At 43.8% G+C, this 14,707-nt stretch overlaps 1 non-coding gene across 1 annotated transcript; it reads right to left on the bottom strand.

Annotated features, from left to right (window-relative positions):
* Nucleotides 1–886: 886 nt before the first annotated feature.
* trnas-aga (transfer RNA serine (anticodon AGA)) lies at nucleotides 887–968 on the bottom strand. The gene has a single exon. It is a non-coding gene; the product is annotated as a tRNA-Ser (tRNA).
* Nucleotides 969–14,707: the final 13,739 nt, after the last annotated feature.

Raw genomic sequence — 14,707 nt, 5'->3', positions numbered from 1 at the left:
CGGACATCACTGATCAGAATGGGAGGAAATCTGTGTTAAAATAAATAGAAACCAGGAGTGGGGAAGAACCCACGGTGGAAAAACCCTTTGAAGTTTAAGGCCAACGACTTCACCACTCGGTTATCCTGGCCCTGTGAGAGCTTGGATTCTGTCTCTGTGACAAATTGGGCTTCAACCCCAACCTCACATACAAACACATGCACATAGTCTTTTAGTGAGCATTTACGAACATTTTTAGGAATATTGACACGGGGGCAACTCTCCTACTCTATTTCGAGTAATGCACTGGGACCTTTCATATCCACCCGAGGGTGCAGACGGAGCTTCAATTTAACATTTCATCCGAAAGTCAACAGCTTCAACATTGCAAAATTCCCCAAGTGCAGCACGTGAGTGTTAGCCAAGATGATATGCTCAAGTCCAAGGAGTGCGACTTGAACACACAAACTCCTGATTCAGTCGAGAATGCTGCCACTGAACCAAAGCCGATACAAAAGTTCACAACCGTATTATTTTCCCCAAGTCTATTTTATAAGTTCCAGGACATACCAAATTCATGGTGATTATTTCCACAGACAGTTGCACATACACAGAGACAAAAATAGAGATAGACAGACACAGAGACACACAAAACCAAAAATTTACACGCACCAACGGGCATTCACAGATGCCTTAGACATCTCGAGGGATAGACAGGCTGAATCACTGTCGCAACTTTGACTGATTGTTGCGATTTTTTAAACGGATGTATTGTGAATATTGCAGATTAATAAAAATGAGAACAAATGTCAGTGTTGAAAGGTGTGGGACGTTATTCCATTTATCACATGATCAGTTTGGCAGAGAACTGGTTAAATTGTGAAATGGAATGAAAAATGCTGAGAATCGTAGTCGGCAGGATTCGAACCTGCGCAGGAAAATCCCAATGGATTTCTAGTCCATCGCCTTAACGACTCGGCCACGACTACTGTGTTGTTTGCTTTTTAAAAGTTACTCAGAAAAAACTCAGTCATCCATCTCTGTGCAGCAGATGGCCATCGAATCCTGAAAAAGTCTCCGTTTGCTAAAAATCTGGAAGAGGCAAACTCCTCTACCTGTATTTTCACAGTTCGATTTCGATCTGGAATTTTTAATATGTATCTCTACCAAGAAACAGAAGTAAAAATCAACATTTTGAAACATCTGCCTCCCCGTCGGTGAATTGAACCCCGGTCTCCCACGTGGATACTCATCACAAAACTAACAAGGAACTGACGGATAGCTGCTCCGTCGGAGCAGGAATCGAGCTGTGAACAGAACTGGACACCATGAGAAGTCGACAGACACATTGAGAGACAGAGACAAACCGACAAACAGGGAGAGACAGACACCGAGATAGAGACAACGAGAGACAGAAAGTGTGAGACTGAGAAGGAGAGGCAGATTGGTTGAGAATAAGACTCAAACACATACAGAGACAGAGATTTGTGTGTTTCATCTATTAAGAGAGAAAGGGAAAGAGTGAGAGAAAGACAATGTTAAAGACAGTGACAAGGAGAGAGACAGATAGAGAGAAAGAGATAGAGGCTAAAACAGAAAATGATGGAAATACTTCTCAGGTTAGAGGCAGGGACTAACAGAGACAGGCAAAGAAATGGACAAACCGAAATGATGGGAAAGAGAGAGCCAGTCAGACAAAGAATCTGAGAGAATCCCATTGGAACAGACGTGGGCACCATGAGAAAGAGACAGATTGAGAGACTGACACAAACGGAGAAACAGGGACAGACAGAGTGAGTCAGACTGAGAGAGACAAAGACTCAGACATACAATCACATACACAGCTCTGTGGAGAGAGAGAGAGAGGCAGAGACCGAGCGACACAGATACATTTCACAATTTCATTTCATTATCGGTTCAGAGTGACACATAGTTAGAGAAAATTGTTGATTCAACCGATGAAAATCGGACATCACTGATCAGAAGGGAGGAAATCTGTGTTAAAATAAATAGAAACCAGGAGTGGGGAAGAACCCACGGTGGAAAAACTCTTTGAAGATTATGGCCAACGACTTAACCACTCGGTTATCCTGGCCCTGTGAGAGCTTGGTTTCTGTGTCTGTGACAAACTGCGCTTCAACCCCAACCCCACATACAAACACATTCACATAGTCTTTTAGTGAGCATGTACGAACATTTTTAGGTGTATTGACACGTGGGCAACTCTCCTACTCTGTTTCGAGTAATGCTCTGGGAGCTTTCATATCCACCCGAGGGTGCAGACGGAGCTTCAATTTAACATTTCATCCGAAAGTCAACAGCTTCAACATTGCAAAATTCCACAAGTGCTGCACTTGAGTGTTAGCCAAGATGATATGCTCAAATGCAAGGAGTGCGACTTGAACACACAAACTCCTGATTCAGTCGAGAATGCTGCCACTGAACCAAAGCCGATACAAAAGTTCACAACCGTTTTATTTTCCCCAAGTCTTTTTTATAAGTTCCAGGACATACCAAATTCATGGTGATGATTTCCACAGACAGTTGCACATACACAGAGACAAAAATAGAGATAGACAGACACAGAGACACACATAACCAAAAATTTACACGCACCAACGGGCATGCACAGATGCCTTAGACATCTCGAGGGACAGACAGGCTGAATCACTGTCGCAACTTTGACTGATTGTTGCGATTTTTTAAACGGATGTATCGTGAATTTTGCAGATTAATAAAAATGAGAACAAATGTCAGTGTTGAAAGGTGTGGGACGTTATTCCATTTATCACATGATCAGTTTGGCAGAGAACTGGTGAAATTGTGAAATGGAATGAAAAATGCTGAGAATCGTAGTCGGCAGGATTCAAACCAGGGCGGGTGAATCCCAATGGATTTCTAGTCCATCGCCTTAACCACTCGGCCACGACTACTGTGTCGCTGGCTTTTTAAACGTTACTCAGAAAAAGCTCAGTCATCCATCTCTGTGCAGCAGACGGCCAAAGAATCCTGAAAAAGTCTCCGTTTGCTAAAAATCTGGAAGAGGCAAACTCCTCTACCTGTATTTTCACAGTTCGATTTCGCTCTGGAATTTTTAATATGTATCTCTACCAAGAAGCAGAAGTAAAAATCAATATTTTGAAACATCTGCCTCCCGGCGGGGAATTGAACCACGGTCTCCCGCGTGACAGGCAGGGATAATCACCACTATACTAACGAGGAACTGACGGATAGCTGCTCTGTCGGAGCAGGAATCGAGCTGTGAACAGAACTGGACACCATGAGAAGTCGACAGACACATAGAGAGACAGAGACAAACCGACAAACAGGGAGAGACAGACACCGAGATAGAGACAACGAGAGACAGAAAGTGTGAGACTGAGAAGGAGAGGCAGATTGGGTGAGAAAAAGACTCAAACACATACAGAGACTGAGATTTGTGTGTGTGATCTATTAAGAGAGAAAGGGAAAGAGTGAGAGAAAGACAATGATAAAGACAGTGACAAGGAGAGAGACAGATAGAGAGAAAGAGATAGAGACTAAAACAGAAAATGATGGAAATACTTCTCAGGTTAGAGGCTGGGACTAACAAAGACATGGACAGACCGAAATGATGGGAAAGTGAGAGCCAGTCAGACAAAGAATCTGAGAGAATCCCGTTTGAACAGACGTGGGCACCGTGAGAAAGAGACAGATTGAGAGACTGAGACAAACGGAGAAACAGGGACAGACAGAGTGAGTCAGACTGAGAGAGACAAAGACTCAAACATCCAAACACATACACAACTCTGTGAAGAGAAAGAGAGAGGCAGAGACCGAGCGACACAGATACATCTCACAATTTAATTTCATTATCGGTTCAGAGTGTCACATAGTTACAGAAAATTGTTGATTCAACCGATGAAAATCGGGCATCACTGATCAGAATGGGAGGAAATCCGTGTTAAATTAAATAGAAACCAGGAGTGGGGAAGAACCCACGCTGGAAAAACCCTTTGAATTTTAAGGCCAACGCTTTAACCACTCGGCTATCTGGTCCTGTGAGAGCTTGGATTCTGTCTCTGTGACAAACTAGGCTTCAACCCCAACCCCACATACAAACACATGCACATCGTCTTTTAGTGAGCATTTACGAACATTTTTAGGAATATTGACACGGGGGCAACTCTCCTACTCTGTTTCGAGTAATGCTCTGGGACCTTTCATATCCACCCGAGGGTGCAGACAGAGCTTCAATTTAACATTTCATCCGAGAGTCAACAGCTTCAACATTGCAAAATTCCCCAAGTGCTGCACTTGAGTGTTAGCCAAGATGATATGCTCAAGTCCAAGGAGTGCGACTTGAACACACAGACTCCTGATTCAGTCGAGAATGCTGCCACTGAACCAAAGCCGGTACAAAAGTTCACAACCGTATTATTTTCCCCAAGTCTTTTTTATAAGTTCCAGGACATACCAAATTCATGGTGATGATTTCCACAGACAGTTGCACATATGGAGAGACAAAAATAGAGATAGACAGACACAGAGACACACACACACATAACCAAAAATTTACACGCACCAACGGGCATGCACAGATGCCTGAGACATCTCGAGGGATAGACTGGCTGAATCACTGTCGCAACTTTGACTGATTTTTGCGATGTTTTAAACGGATGTATCGTGAATATTGCAGATTAATAAAAATGAGAAACAAATATCTGTGTTGAAAGGTGTGGGACGTTATTCCATTTATCTCATGATCAGTTTGGCAGAGAACTGGTTAAATTGTGAAATTCAATGAAAAATGCTGAGAATCGTAGTCGGCAGGATTCGAATCTGCGCGGGAAAATTCCAATGGATTTCTAGTCCGACAGCAGAGAGAGACAGAGAGCGACATAGAGACAACGAGAGACAGAAAGTGTGAGACAATGAAGGAGTGGCAGACTGAGTGAGAAAAAGACTCAAATACATACATATACAGAGATGCGTGTGTGTGATTTATGAAGAGAGAGAGGGAAAGAGTGAGAGAAAGACAATGATAAAGACAGTGACAAGGAGAGAGACTGATCGAGAAAGAGAGATAGAGACTAAAAGAGAAAATGATGGAAATATTCAGCAGGTTAGAGACAGAGCAAAGAAGGATAGCAGGCAGCGACATAGACAAATAGAGAGAGACAGTCAGACAGAGAGGGATGATGGGAAAGAGAGAGCCAAATAGACAGGGAGACTGAGAGAATCCCATTGGAGCAGAACTTTGACACCGTGAGAAAGTAAGAGACAGATTGAGAGATAGGGACAAACAGAGAAACATAGAAAATATGTGTAGGAGTAGGCCATTCCGGCTTTCGAGCCTGCACCACCATTCAATCAGATCATGGCTGATCATTCAGCTCACTACCCCTTTCCTGCTTTCTCTCCATACCTCTTGATGCCTTTAGCCTTAATAGTCATATCTAACTCCCTCTTGAATATAGCCAATGGACTGGCATCAACAACTCTCTGCGATAGGGAATTCCACAGGTTAACAACTCTCTGAGTGAAGAAGTTTCTCGTCACTTCGATCCTAAATGGCCTGCCCCTTATCCTTAGACCGTGTCCCCTAATATTGGACTTCCCCAACATCGGGAACGTTCTTGCTGCATCTAACCTGTAAAGTCCCGTCAGAATTTTTTATGTTTCTATGAGATCCCCTCTCTTACTTCTAAACTCCAGTGAAAACAAGCCCAGTCGATCCAGTCTCTCCTCATATGTCAGTCCTGTCATCCCGGGAATCAGTATGGTGAAACTTCGCTGCACTCCCTCAATAGCAAGAAAGTCCTTCCTCAGATTACGAGACCAAAACTGAACACAATATTCCAGGTGAGGTCTCACAAAGGCCCTGTACAACTGCAGTAAAACCCCTAGCTATAAAGGTCAACATACCATTTGCCTTCTTCACCGCCTGCTGCAACTGCATGTCAACTTTCAATGACTGGTGTACCACGACACGCAGCTCCCATTGCACCTCCCCTTTTCCTAATCTGCCGCCATACAGATAATATTCTGCCTTCGTGTTCTTGCCACCAAAGTGGATAACCTCTCATTTATCCACATTATACTGCATCTGCCATGCATTTGCCCACTAACCTAACCTGTCCAAGTCACCCTGCAGCCTCTTAGCGTCCTCCTCACAGCTCACACCGCCACCCGATTAGTATCATCTGCAAACTTGAAGATATTACACTCAATTCCTTCATCTAAATCATTCATGTATATTGTAAATAGCTGGGGTCCCAGCACTGAGCCCTGCGGCACCCCACTAGTCACTGCCTGCTTTTCTGAAAAGGACCCGTTTATCCCGACTCTCTGCTTCCTGTCTGCCAACCAGTTCTCTATCCACGTCAGTACATTACCCCCAATACTATGCACACCAATACGTGTGTGGGAATTTGTTGAAAGCCTTTTGAAAGTAATTACACCACATGCACTGGTTCCCCTTGTCCACTATACTAGTTACATCCTCAATAAATTCCAGAAGATTTGTCAAGCTTGATTTCCCTTTCATAAATTCATGCGGCTTGGACCGATCCTGTCACTGCTTTCCAAATGCACTGCTATTTCATCTTTAATAATTGATTCCTACATTTTCCCCTCTACTGATGTCAGGCTAACCGGTCTCTAATTATCCATTTTCTATCTCCCTCCTTTTTTAAAATGTGGTGTTACATTAGCTAATCTCCAGTCCATACGAACTAATTTAGAGTCCATGGACTGTTGGAAAATGATCACCAATGAATCCGCTATTTCTAGGGCCACTTCCTCAAGTACTTTCCAATGCAGACTATCAGGCCCCGGGGATTTATCGGTCTTCAATCCCATCAATTTCCCTAACACAATTACCTGACTGATAAGGATTTCCTTCAGTTCCTCCTTCTCGCTAGATCCTTGGTGCCCTCGTAATTTTGGAAGGTTATGCGTGTCTTCCTTCGTGAAGACAGAACCAAAGTAATTGTTCAACTGGTCTACCATTTCTTTGTTCCCCATTATAAATTCACCTGAATCTGACTGCAAGGGACCTACGTTTGTCTTCTCTAATCTTTTTGTCTTCACATATCAATAGAACTTTATTATGTTTCCAACAAGCTTCCTCTCATAATCCAATTTCCCCCTCCTAATTAAACCCATTGTCCTCCTCTGCTGAATTCTAAATGTCTCCCAGTCCTCAGGTTGCGGCTTTTTCTGGCCAATTTATATGCCTCTTCCTTGCACTATCCTTAATTTCCCTTGTTAGCTACGGTTGAGCCACCTTCCCCGTTTTATTTTTACTCCAGACAGGGCAATACAATTGTTCAAGTTCGTCTATGTGATCTTTAAATGTTTGCCATTGCCTATCCACCGTCAACCCTTTAAGTATCATTCGTCAGTCTATTCTAGCCAATTCACGTCTCATATTATCGAAGTTACCTTTCCTTAAGTTCAGAACCCAAGTCTCTGAATTAACTGTGGCACTCGCCACCTTAATAAAGAATTCTACCTTATTATGGCCACTCATCCCAAGGGGCCTCGCACAACAAGATTGCTAATTTGTCCTTTCTCATTACACACCACCCAGTCTAGGATGGCCAGCCCTCTAGATGGTCCCTCGAGTTAATGGTCGAGAAAACCATCCCTAATACGCTCGAGGAAATCCTCCTTCACCGTATTGCTTCCTGTTTCATTAGCCCAATGTACATTTAGAGCAAGGTCGTCCTTGATAACTGCTGTATCTTTATGGCACGCATCCCTAAATTTCTTGTTTGATGCTGTCCCCAACCTCACTACTACTGTTTGCTGATCTGTACACAACTCCTCTCGCGTTTTCTTCCCTTTGGTATTCCGCAGCACCACCCATACATGTTGCACATCATCCAAGCTAATGCCGTTCCTTACTATTCCTTAATTTCCTCTTTAACCAGCAACGCTACCCCAACACCTTTTCATTTCTGTCCATGCTTCCTGAATGTTGAATTCCCAGCCTTGGTCATCCTGGAGCTATGTCTCCGTCATGCCAATTATATCATATTCAGTAATTGCTGCTTGTGCAGTTAATTCATCCGCTTTATTACGAATGCACCTCACAATGAGGCACAGAGCCTTCAGGCTTGTTATTGTAGCACATTTTGACCCTTTAGAATTTGGCTGTAAAGTGGCCCTATTTGATTTTTGCTGTGGGATTCTCTGCCCTCCACCTTTACTTTTAATCTTTCGTTCTGTGCCCATTCGACTTCCCTCTGTCTCCCGTCGCCCTGCCATATTACTTTAAACCCTCCCCAATAACACTAGCAAACACTCCCCCTTGGACATTGTTTCGGGTCCTGCCCAGGTGCAGACCTTCCGGTTTAGTTCTGGTCCCACCTCCCCCAGAACCGGTTCCAAAGTCCCATGAACTTGAATCCCTCCCATCTGCACCACATTTCAAGCCACGTATTCATCTGAGCTATCCTGCGATTCGTGCTCCGACTAGCAGGTCGCACTGGTAGCAATCCTGATTTTGCGACCATTGAGGTCCTACTTTTTAATTTAACTCCGAGCTCCATGAATTCAGCTTGTAGGTCCTCAGACAGAGTTAGTCAGAGAGTGACAGAGACTCAAACACATAAAGATATACAGGGCTCTCGAAAGACAGAGAGTGAGAGGCACAGATACATTTCACAATCCCATTTCTTTGTCAGTTGAGAGTGTGACAGAGTTACAGATTCAACAGAAGGTATTCGGGTAACACTGAGCAGGATGGAAGAAAATCGGTGCAAAATTCAAGAGCTACGCAGAGTGGGGTTCGAACCCACGCGGGTATAAACCCATTAGAGCCTAAATGCAATGACATATACACTCAGCCATTCTGGACTTGCGAACCTTCACATTCTGTCTCGATGAGAATCTGGGCTTGAGCTCCACCCTCACAGACAGACGCATACACACAGGTTTTCAGTGAGCATTTCAGAATATTTATATAAAAGTGACACGGGGACAACTCACGACTCTTTTTCGAATAATGCTGTGGGAACTTTCGCATTCACCGGAGAGAGCAGACGGAGCTTCAATTTAACATTTCATCCAAACGTCAACAGCTTCAACAATGCAAAATTCCGCAAGTACTGCACTTTGAGTGTCAGCCAAGATTATATGCTCAAGTCTCAGGAGTGGGACTTGAAGTCGAAAATGCTGCCGCTGAACCAAAGCCGATATCAAATGCCACAACTATCTTATTTTCCCCAAGTCTTTTTAAAAAGTTCCAGGACATACCAAATGCATGGTGATGATATCCACAGACAGTTGCACATACACAGTGACATACATACAGATAGACAGACACAGAGACACAAACACACACAACCAAAAATATACACGCACCAATGGACATACACAGAGTGCCTTCGACATAAAGAAGGTTAGACAGGCTGAATCACTGTCGCTAATTTGGCTGATTTTTGCGTTTTTCTATCCGTATGTATCGTGAATATTGCAAATTAATGAACATGAGAAAAAAATGTCAGTGTTGCAAGGTGTGGGACGTTATTCCACCGAACTCAGGATCCGTTTTGCAGGGATCTGGTTAAATTGTGAAATGGATTGAAAAATGCTGAAATCGGTAGTGGACAGGATCGAACCTGCACGGTGAAACCCCAATCAGTTTTTTGGTCCATCGCCTTAATCACCCAGGCAAGACTACTGGGTTTCTACCTCTTTAAATGTTACTCACATAAAACTCAATCATCCATCTCTCTGCATCAGAACGCCGCAGAGTCCTGAAAAAGTTTCCGTTTCCTAAAATTCTGGAAGAGCCAATCTCCTCTTGCTGTATTTTTACTCTTCTATGTTGCTCTGGAACTGTTAATATGAATCTATACCGAATAACAGAGGTACAATTCTACATTTCGAAAATGATTCCTTTCGCGTGACAGGCGGGGATACTCACGACTATACCAATGAGGGACTGACGGGTGTAGATTTTGAGACAGCAGGAATCGAGCTGTGAAAAGAAGTGGACATCATGAGAAAGAGACAGACACTGAGAGACAGACACAAACAGAGAAACAGGGAGAGACAGACAGCGAGCGAGAGAAATAGAGAGAGATCAAGTGTGAGACTGAGAGGGATAGGGAGACAGAGTGAGACAAAGACTCAAACACACACATACACAGAGATGTGTGTGTGTGTGTGCTCCATAAAGAAAGAGAGACAAATAGTAATGGAAAACCAGAGACAAAGAAAAAGACATGGACAAAGAAAGCGACAAAGAGAGAGAGAGATAGAGAGAGAGAAGATAGAGAGAGAGAGACAGAGATAAAAACAAAAAATGATGGAAATACTCAACAGGTTAGAGACAGGATCGAACAGAGACAGGCAAAGAGAGACAGGCAGGCAGAGACATAGACAGACAGTAATGATGGGAAAGAGAGAGACAGTCAGACCGAGAGACTGAGAGAACCCCATTGCAACAGAACTGGACACTGTGAGAAAGACACTGGCAGATTGAGAGACCGAGACAAACAGAGAAACAGGGAGAGACAGAGTGAGGGAGACAAAGACTCAAACACGCAAACACATGCACAGATCTCTAAAGAGACAGAGTTAGAGAGTGAGGCAGAGACTGAGAGACACGATTCCATTTCTTTATCGGTTCAGAATGTCATAGAATTGCAGTAAAATGCAGATTCAACAGATTCTTACTGCAGTTGTACAGGGCCTTGGTGAGGCCTCACCTGGAATATTGTATTTAGTTTTGGTCTCCTAATCTGAGGAAGGACGTTCTTGCTATTGAGTGAGTGAAGCGAAAGTTCACCAGATTGATTCTCGGGATGGCTGGACTGTCATATGAGGAGAGACTGGATCAACTTGGTTTTTATACATTGGAGTTTAGACGGATGAGAGGGGATTTCTTAGAAACAGAAAGATTCTGGCGGGACGGGACAGGTTAGATGCAGGTAGCTTGTTCCCGATGTTGGGGAAGTCCAGAACCAGGGGACACAGCCTCAGGACAGCCATGTCTCCGTGGTGCCAATTATATCATATTCATTAATTGCTACCTGTGCAGTTAATTCATCCACCTTATTACGAATACTCCTCGCATTGAGGCACAGAGCCTTCAGGCTTGTCTTTTTAACACACTTTGTCCCTTTAGACTTTGCTGTAATGTGGCCCTTTTTGAAAGGAATGACAAGGGTGCATGCGGTTACAGGAGGATGTGAGGGGAAACAAACATAATACGAGGGGAAGAGTACATCCGCGATGGACCAGTATGAGATCAAAAAGAATGGAAATATAAGGTGAATATCTTTATCCATGTTCCGGAGAGGAGGAAGCCTAACTATAGGTCCTCATCCAGTGGGAGACGGGAGCAAGGATAGATGCGGGTTTGACAATACTACGGAAGGGTGCGTCATTGGAATAAAACCTGCCCGAACCTACATTACACGTATCAAGGGCGAGGACAATATTGTGTGGTAACTAGCCTGGGAACTTACGTTACTCCAAGACTGTTGGTGGCAGGGGGAAGAGCACGCATGGCATGCCAGGAAGACAATGTAAGCGATGAGATTAAGCAAGATATTGATGTTTACATGGAAGAGCAAGCACAATCAATTCCCCTGTGACTTGAAGATTTAACTAGCTCAAGAAATAACATTAAAAAATATTAAGAGCTGAAGCAGAAAGCTGAAGAACTGGACAGTGAAATAAAGGATAACCTGAAAAACCCGCCTTGGTACTTGAGATTATACATCCCTGGATAAGGATCCTTTCCCATACCCTAGTGGCAATACAGATAGTAATAGCCTTGAGTTGGTTGGTGATGTTATGTAACAAGTGCAAAGACAGGCGAGGCTTACCCGAGCAAAGTTACAAGATAGGGATTAGAATTATATCCCATGTGTTAGTCCTAGTGCAGCTGATAGTGGTGTTGATGCTCCTGGGAGACTGTACAGGCAGATACAAGAGGCCCAGAAAGAAGAGATTGGCCAAGACCCGTAACCAAGAACGCAGAAAGCCTTTGCTAGATCCAAAGAAGGTTAATCAAACAAAAAGACGGCATGAATACCTGATCTGAGTCATGAGTGTCCCAATCCTGTCGCCTGACCAACGAAACGGAGGCGGGAGAAATAGGAATCAGGTAAGGATAAGGCAGGAATGGAAAATTGTTGTTCATGGTGGGTTTTTTAAGGGCTGATCACCTAAAGCCTACGCAGTCCTCAAATTGATGTGGCATTCAATTGTGGTAATAATGGTAGTGGAAGGGATATGTATCGTGATCCAACTATATCTGATGTGTAAGATCAGAGAGATATACAACCACGTGGTTCTAGCCGAACAGCAAAATGCCTTGTTAATTATGTAATGTAGGCATGATAGGGAGGCGAGTGACTTTGGAACGCGTTAGGGAAACAACCAAGACCCCGAGCTTATGCACTGTATGTACAAAAAGAAATATAAGTGATGTGCCAATATCCCAGGGAAATGGTCAGGGGTAGTATGTAAAGACTCCGCAAAAGATGGAACTACAAGTGATCTGAGGGATATGGACTTGATATCACCATTTCCAGCAGATGGCTCAGAACATATATGTGGTCAGCTAATTATTTAGAAATAATCAGGGACCAACAGGAGGGACTGAAAGGGCAGATTACAAATTGTAATTACAATGAATAATAATAATTGTGATGTTTTAAAATGGAGTTAACAGGTTTTTAAAATGGAACCGACAGCCTGTTTTTTGTGGGAAGCATGTGTGGGATTCCTTCCACAGAGGAGCAGATGCTCCAATTCGTAGACCAAAGGCCTTGGGAGCTGGGCATCGACACAGATAACATAGAATTGGAATTGTATAACAAAATAAGAGTTAAATAAAATAATCATAACAACATGTATTTGGAATTGCCAATTAAGGCATGTAGATGCCAGATTTGAGGAAGCGCTGTACCAATCAATCATGTATTAATCAATCAGCATGAAATAATTGTAACTTGCGTAATTACTTAATGCTATAATCTGAAACTGTATAAAGTAAGATGTCTCTGGCAGTATCTTCGAGCATTCCTTCAAGGATAGCTCCCCTGCCGGCTTGTATTAATAAAACCTGCATTTACTTTAAAGCTAACAGAATCCTAGTGGTGGTTTGAAGTTAACCCTAACAAGGTTAGAGAGACAAGGAGAGCTGTCGGGGCTCGAAGAGGTTAGAGAGATAGGGAGGGGTGTAGGGCTGGAGGAGGTTACGGAGATAGGGAGAGGCGTAGGGACTGGAGGAGGTTACAGAGATAGGTAGGGGTGTAGGGACTGGAGGAGGTTACAGAGAAAAGGAGGGGTGTAGTGGCTGGAGAAGGTTACAGAGAGAGGAAGGGGTGTAGGGGCTTGTGGAGGTTACAGAGATAGGGAGGGGCGGGGCCATCGAGGGGTGTGAACAAGAGATGCTGAGAATTTCAAAATCAGCGCCTCACTGGGGCCGAGGATAGCGGAGAATTTCAGGAACACAACCCCCTCACTACCTATGCTGCACTAACCCCCATCATCTGTTATATCACCTGGAGTTCCAGCGACACTCCTCCCCTTCTCTCTCGGTATTTATCTACTCACTGCCTCACTCAAAGCTTATCTCCCATTGACAATCCATGTGAGTGCCCTCGTTGTCCCAGAATTGCTCCCCGTGGACACCGACTGACATTCCCCGTGCCTCCGCCACCCTCCTCCTGTTCCGTGACGGCCGACAAATTCAGGTTGTGTTCCAGTCAACAAGCAAAATGTCGGGGCTGGGGGAGGGGGTCACATAAATTAAAACACGTGGCGGCCGGAGGAAGGGACTTGCGGGATCGTGTCCGGCCCGCGGGCCGTATGTTTGACACCTCTGATCTACACTGTCAAGCCCCGTCAGAATTTTGTATATTTTAAAACGAGATCACCTCTCATTCTTCTATCCTGTACAGAATATAGGCTTAGTCTACTCAATCTCTCCTCAAAGGATAATGCCCCATCCCAGGAATCAGTTTGGTGAACCTTCGTTGGCATCCTCAATAGTAAGTACATCCTTCCTGAGGTAAGCAATCAAAACTGAACACAATACTCCAGGTGTATTCTCACCAGGGTCCTATATAATTGCAGTAAGATGTCTAGGAGCAAGCTATTATTTAAATTGAGAAAGATTGCAAAGTGCCGCAGTAGAGCAGGCCCTGGGGTTACTTGTGCATGAAACACAAAAGGATAGTATGCAGGTACAGCAATTGATCAGGAAGGCCAATGGTATCTTGACCTTCTTTGCAAAGGGGATGGAGTATAAAAGTGGGGAAGTCTTGCTACAGCTATATAAGGTTTTGGTGAGGCCACACCTGGAATACTGCATGCAGTTTTGTTTTCCATATTTACGAAAGGATATAATTGCTTTGAAGGCAGTTCAGATTAGTTTCACTAGGTTGATATAAGGGATGAGCAGGTTGACTTGTGAGGAAAGGTTGAGTAGTTTGGGCCTCGACTCATTGGAATTAAGAAGAATGAGAGGTGATCTTATCGAAACAAGGTGGATGCAGAGCTGATGTTTCCACTGATGGGGGGAGACTCGAACTAGAGGGCATGATCTTCGAAGTAGGGGCCGCCCATTTAAAACAGTTGAGGAGGAATTTCTTCTCTCAGAGGGTTGTAAATCTGTCGAACTCGCTGCCTCAGAGAGCTGTGGAAGCTGGGACATTGAATAAATTTAAGACAGAAATAGTTTCTTAAATGATAAGGGGATAAAGGTTTATGG

Source organism: Pristiophorus japonicus, chromosome 23, assembly GCF_044704955.1.
Source record: "Pristiophorus japonicus isolate sPriJap1 chromosome 23, sPriJap1.hap1, whole genome shotgun sequence".
NCBI classification, from domain to species: domain Eukaryota; kingdom Metazoa; phylum Chordata; class Chondrichthyes; family Pristiophoridae; genus Pristiophorus; species Pristiophorus japonicus.
Note: the sequence above shows the minus strand (reverse complement) of the source record. Positions and strands in the feature narration are given on the sequence as shown.